Source organism: Herpailurus yagouaroundi, unplaced genomic scaffold (genome assembly GCF_014898765.1).
Source record: "Herpailurus yagouaroundi ecotype Mexico unplaced genomic scaffold, PumYag 67793, whole genome shotgun sequence".
NCBI lineage: Eukaryota > Metazoa > Chordata > Mammalia > Carnivora > Felidae > Herpailurus > Herpailurus yagouaroundi.
This window is the reverse complement of record NW_024420586.1, coordinates 11,424,916-11,432,181: the sequence shown is the minus strand read 5'-3', so window position 1 is coordinate 11,432,181 and position 7,266 is coordinate 11,424,916.

Here is a 7,266-nt window from a genome sequence, read left to right as displayed (position 1 = left end):
TACTTTTGAGTTTTATTTCGTTTAGTGAGTAAGTGTTCTCTGTCTTGACCCCACAGAAGGCATTGCTATGTAGTACCAAGTTATAAAACCAAATCATTTTGTACATGTCAGAGACATCATGTCAATGGGGATAAAAGTTAAGAAGTGCTCTCAGGTTCACAAGTTGAAGCATTTTTCTACCTAGTGGAAAAACTTCTAAATGCTTAAGAATGAACCTGCAAGGTTCCCGAAATCCATTTACTATTTTTAATGGAAATTAAAATAATGTTAAAGAAATAGAAACTGCACACAGAAGTAAGCAAGCTCATGTATCAACATAGGTTGAATGGCAAACCTCAACTTCTGATCCACCAAACAGTAACAAGGGAACAACCCCCCTTCCCATGTTTCACCAAAGGAATGTAAGAACACACCAGATAAAACAGAAGATTTAAGTAAGGTCTGGAGTCTGATAACATAATACCCTAAATGTCCAGGTTTCCATTTAAAATCATTCATCAAACCAAGGAAAAGGAAAATCACAACTTGAATGAAAAAAGACAATCACCAGTCACCTACATCGAAATGACACAGGTGATAGAATTATCTGCCAAGGATATTAAAGCAGCCATCATAAAAAATGGTTCAATAAGCAATTACAAACTTGCTTGCAACAAATAAAAAATAGAACGTCTCAGCAAGAAATAGAAGACATGTAGAACAAAATGAAGTTTTAGAACTGGAAAATATAAGAATCAAAATAAAATGCAGTGGATGGTCTCAACAGCAGATTGGAGGGGGCAGAGGGCAAAGTCTGTGAGCAGGAAGATAGAACAGTAGAAATTACCCAGTCTGAACAAAAAAGAAACTAGGCTGATAAAAAAATGAACAGATCCTCCGTGACCTGTGGGATGATAATGAAAGATCTATGATGCATGTCTTCAGAGTCCTGAAAGGGGAGGAAAAAGAGAGTATTGCTGATAAGTGACCAAAGAAATAAAGACTGAAAAATAACCGAATTTGGAAAAAGACAAAAACCTATAGGCTCAAGAAGCCGAGTGAATAAAAAGGATAAACCCAAGGAGATGCGTGACTGTACCCCTTATAGTGAAACTTCTGAAAACTAGTGATAAAAAAATAAAAAGCTTAAAAGCAGTGAAGGACAAAGAACACTTTATGTATAGGGAAAAAAAAATCAAATGACAGGATATTTTACGAGAAACCACAGAATCCAGAAGGAAATGGCATGCCATTTTTCACGTGATTAAAGAAAAGAACTGTCAATGTCCATAAAAATAGAAAAGGGGCAACACTTCCAAACTCATTTATGACACTAAAAGTCCTCTGATACCACAAACAGACCAACACAGGACAGAACAAAAAAAAAAAAGCTACTGAAGAGTATCCTTCCTACATAGAGACAACAATCCCTAACAGAATATGATGAACTGTTTTAACTAAAAACAATCACATGTTGTTATTGATGCAGAAGAAAAAGGTTTGATAAAATTCAACACCCATTCATGGTAGAAATTCTCAGGAAACTAGGAATACAGGAGGATTTCCTCAACATGATCACGAACATCTACAAAAATTCTCTAGCAAGCATCATAATAACGTTGAACTATTTGAATGCTTTCTTCCTGTTAGTAGGATCAAGGCAAAGGTGTTTGCTTTCAGTCTGCTCTTTATAGTACTGGAAGTTCTAGCTAGCCCAAAACTGCAAGAAAGTAAATAAAAGCATAAAAATCATTTCTATTTACACATGTTATGATGGGGCTCTGTGTAATATCCCAGGGATTCTACAAAAGTACACGTAGAAATAATGAGTTCAGCAAGATTTCGGGATATAAGATGAACTACGAAATCCAATTGTATTTCTATATGTAAAAAGTGAACTGCTAGAAACTAAAATTGAAACTGTAATTTTCTGCTGTTACTCCAAAAAAAAAAAAAAATAGAAAAGGGAGAGAGGGAGGGAAGGAGGGAGGGAGGGTTATGTTTGGGAACCTAACAAAACATATAGGACCTGAAATAAAACAAAGACCTAAATAAATTGAGATAATACTGTGTTCATAGACTATGAAGTATAACAGTAAATGTCACTTCTCCCCCAAATTCATCAATAGCTTTAATGTAATGACTATAAAATTTCAGCAAGCTTTTTTGTTCATATGGACAAGCCCCCATTTGCCTGGATCCTCACCTGCCTTTTTTTGTGTGGGTTCAGTGATAATAAACTACGCATACCTAGCACATTTCTCCTTTGGCTTTATCTGCAGAGATTTTTTTTTCTTAACACCTAAGAAATACATGTCTTAATAGAATGTGTAGCCTTACAGCCAATATGGGTCATTGTGGGTAAGAGAATCAGAAATGGCCTAGAAATTATTTTTCCCAAATCAACAAATCTGTCAGCTTTATTTAAATATGTTAGCTACTAAGCCTGGTTTTTTTTCCCTAGCTTACTTATCCTCTGATGATCTGTTTAATCACAGTACTTAGAATTATGTGAAATAATTGAATCAGTACGGAAAATGACTCAGACCCCTCCCAATTTGTATAAAACACTGCTGTTAGGGTTTTCAGTTTCTTAGGAATTCCCTTCTTATCTGCTTTGAAGTCTACCATAATCAGTTCTCTCTAATTCATATTCCACTCATTTTATGATATGGGAGTCACTGGTTGATAGCTAGAATATAAGCAAGGACCAGTCTTCATTTTTTTTTTTTTATAGCATGTATCTTAAATCTGTAAACTAAAGAGATTAATTTAAAAAACATGCTTATGTGGGCCATGAGTGTAATAAAAGTAAGCTTTGTATTCTTGAAGAAATAATCCATGTGTATTAATTCATGTGTAACAATGAAAACTTTATCATTTAAAATTATTTTTGGGGCGCCTGGGTGGCTCGGTTAAGTGTCCAACATTGGCTCAGGTCATGATCTCAACATTTGTGGGTTCAAGCCCTGGCTCGGGCTCTGTGCTGACAGCTCACAGCCTGGAGCCTGCTTCAGATTCTGTGTCTCCCTCTCTCTCTGACCCTTCCCCACTTACACTCTGTCTCTCTGTCTTAAAAATAAACATTTAAAAATATTAAAATAATTTTCAAAGCATACATGTATGGTGCATGTTGAGTTACGTACGTTTGTTTAATACCCTTTTCTGAAAGTGTCGTTTAGCAACCCCTGCTCTTTTCCTTTGTGCAACTACATATATAACAGTAATACTCTCAGAAGCATATTAGAAATGTGAAAAAAACCCATCCAGTCAGAATACAAAGCACTGTTATGATATAAATTAAGGATGGCCTGAATATTGCAAATATATTTGTAATGGATTGATGGATTAAAAGACTCAACATGGTTAACATGTCATACCTCCCCAAACTTATCTACTTAAAGCAATTCCCATCACAATACCAGAAATCGTATTTTTAATTCTGATCTGTAGATCTATTTGTAGATAAGCCTACTGTAAAATTTGTAAGCTAGCACACAGGACCTAGAATTTCTAGAACAGTTTTGGAAAAGAGTAATAAAGTAGAAGGAATAACTCTAATGCTTAGGCATATATTACAGAGGTAGAGTTAACTAAGGCAGTGTGGTATTGGGAACAAGATAGGCAAACACATCAGTAGGACAGAAGTGAGATCCCAGAGATAGATCCCCACAAATAGGCCCAACTGGTTCTGGACAAAAGTACAAACGTTATTCATTGGAAGGATAGCCTTTTCAACAAATGCTGTTGTACTGTTTGAGCAATTGGAAATCTATAAGAAAAAATAATCTTCAGAAACCCCACACCTCATACACAAGTGAACTCAATCACAGATTTAAATGTAAATATAAAATGATGAAAAAGTTAGGAAAAAAAGGTAGAAACTCTTGATGAATTAAGGCTTGGTGAATAGTTTTTAGACCTGATACCAAAAGCACCATCCATAAAAAGAAAAAAAAAATGCAGTGAATTGGACTTAATAAAAGTTCAAAAAGTTTGCCTTGGAATGACACCGTTAAGATGAAAAGATAAGCTACCAACTTGGAGAAACTATTTGCAAATCACGTATCCAACAAAGGACTCATACCTTGAAAAATATAAAAAACACTCAAAACTTAGCAGTTAAAAAGAAAGGTATCTAATTGGAAAGTGAGCAGAAGACATGAACAGTCATTTTGGTGGAGAGTACATTCAGATGGCAAATAAGCATGAGAAAAGATGTTCAATGTCATTAACCAGACAATTCAAATTAAAACCACCATAATATATCTCTACCTGCTTAAGACTAAAAAAACTAAAATTGACGATACCATATACCATACAGAGAATGTAGAGAATATGATACAGAGAATAGGATACAGGGAAACTGGATCACTCACATTGCTGGCAGAAAGGTAAAATGGTACAGACCCCCTGGAGAATGTTTTGGCAGTTTATTTAAAAAGTAAACATATGGGGCGCCTGGGTGGCTCAGTCGGTTGAGCATCCGACTTCGCTCAGGTCATGACCTCACAGCTTGTGAGTTCGAGCACGCGTCAGGCTCTGTGCTGACAGCTCGGAGCCTGGAGCCTGCTTTGGATCCTGTGCCTCCCTCTCTCTCTGCCCCAACCCACTCGCATTCTGTCTCTGTCTCTCTCAAAAATAAATAAACATTAAAAAAAAAAAAAAAGTAAACATGTAGCGTAGAACCAACAACTTTACTCCTGGGCATTAATCCCAGATAAATGTAAAATATGTACATGATGGTTTTGCAATTTTATTTGTAGTAAACTCAAGCCAAAAATAACCAAAATTTCCTACATTTATTGTAACTAAACCATAGTATGTTACTAACATGGACTACTACTCACAGTAGAAGAAAGCAGGCTATGGAAGCTGGTGACAACTTGAATGGATCCCTAGGACATTATGCCAAGTGAAAAAAGCTGTTATCAAAATATCATGGGGGCGCCTCAGTGGCTCACTTGGTTAAGTGTCCGACTTTGTCTCTGGTCATGATCTTGCGCTTTTTGAGTTTGAGCCCCGCATTGGGATCTGTGCTGACAGTTCAGAGCCTGGAGCCTGCTCCCTATTCTGTGTCTCCTCTCTCTGTCCCTTCCCTGCTCGTGCTCTGTTTCTCTCTGTCTCTTAAAATAAATGTTAAATTTTTTAAAAAAGATCACGTACTGAATGATTCCACTTATGTAACATTGTTGAAATGATGTAATTACAGTGATGGAGAATGAATCAGCAGATACCAGGCTGTGGGGTATGGCATCACAGAGTGGTTGTTGGTAGGACTATAAAGGGAGAGCAGAAGTGAGATCTTTGTGGTGAGGGAACCATTCTTTAGGTTCTATATTGTGATTTAAGCTGTGGCTACACAAATCCACAGTATTAGAACATGGCAGAAATATGTAAACATATTAATGTCAGTTTTCTGGTTTTGAAATTGCATAATGGTTTGCTTAAATGTAACTGAGGGTGCACTTGGGTGGCTCAGTCAGTTGAGCATCTGACTCTTGATTTCGTCTCACGTCATGATTCCAGGGTCATGGGATTGAGTCCCTCATTGGGCTCCCCACGAATATATTCATATTCTCCCTCCCTCTAATTTTGTCTTAAAAAGTGTAACTGAGGACACTGAATGCAGAGTATATGGAATCCCTGCTTACTGTCCTTGCAACCTTTTTGTGAATATGTAATTACCTCAACATAAAAAGTTAAATTTTAAAAAGCTCCATTCTGCCAATTATGAACAGTGGGAATTTGAGCAAGTTGCTTTAACGGGTCATCTTTGTCATGGGGCTCCTAAGACCTTGCCAATGTAGTTATCATGAGGACTAAATAAAAAAGGTAAGTAAGTGAGGACCACAGAAAAATAGAACAAGGTCTGAATTAGAATTCACTCTGTTTGGACTACATTGTATTTTAGGTACCTTTCGGCTTTCTGAGTTAAGTAGATCTTCTCACCTAGATTTTAAAATCTTAAAGGAAGTATGTCTATTTCACATTAATGTAGAATTTCTTACAGGTGCCCAGTAAGTTCTGATTATTGACTAACACTAAAAGACCGTTAAGATGTACCTGAAATCCTTCAAATCTACTGCTTTTTTGTGTAGTCAGTATTAACCAAGACAGGATTTTGGTATATTTGGAGCCGTACTTATTTTTAGAAACATACACTTCATGGTTTTTCACAATTGGCTATGCATTAGAATCACCTGTAAAACAGTACTAGGTCCTACTCCCGGAGTGTTTATTTCTCAGATCTCAGGTGTATAGCATTTCCAGAAAGTTTCCCGTGTGATGTTGATGCTTCATGGACCACAGTTTATATGATGAACTGTCCATATGCCTTGGCTTAATTGGATCTATATCCTTAGAAAACTCACAGTACAAGTTGTAAAGGAACTTACATTCAGGGTGATATTGTACCCAATAGCACAGAACAACGCTTGGTAAAATGCAGACTTGGTTCCATGTTGGTCAAAAACCATTTTAATTTTGTTTTATGAAATTGTTGCATATACACATATTTAGATGACCACACTAAGAAGAGGAAATGAGATGACTTACAGAGAATATTGTAAATATATTTTGGATAATAGTAACTTAAGTACAATTACCTACAATTTAAGCCCTCTGCTTTATTTCCTATTGATTTTGTTGTGGGGAATGGTGATATTATGATAATTATATTCTAAAATAGGAAATATATAACTATTAAGGTAAACATCATAAAATGATTCAGTATGCCAGGTTTTTTTTTTTCTATTTTTATCTATAATTTATTTTGCTGCCAAGCATTGGAATGCTTGACATAGAAAAATGAGTCTGTCACTTCAACAAACGGTATTATAAAAATAGTGAAATGATTTTAGCTCAGAGTATTATTAGAAAACAAATAACTTTCTAAAAAGTTAAACCAGTGTTTCTTATAAAAAATGGGTTCACCTGTTGCATTAAAAATAAGAAAGAAGTCTTCTACTGGCAAAGAATCATTTACAAACATGCCGAGTCGCCTATTAAAACTGTGTCCATTTAATAGAGAAAACTTATTTTTGCGAACCATTAAGTAATTAATATTGAACCCAGTGTCTAAGAGAATGGTATTTCAATAATTGCCACCAAAGAAATTGAAGAAAGAGTGATTTGTTAGTAAAGTTTTATCTTAAGGTACTGCGGGAATTTAGCATTTTAGGAAGATTTCTTGATTCAATTATAAGAGTATTCTGTATTTTAGAATAAACCTTGTCCCCTGTGAGCTATACACATTCTGCCTTCAGAGCTCAGCTGCTACATTCT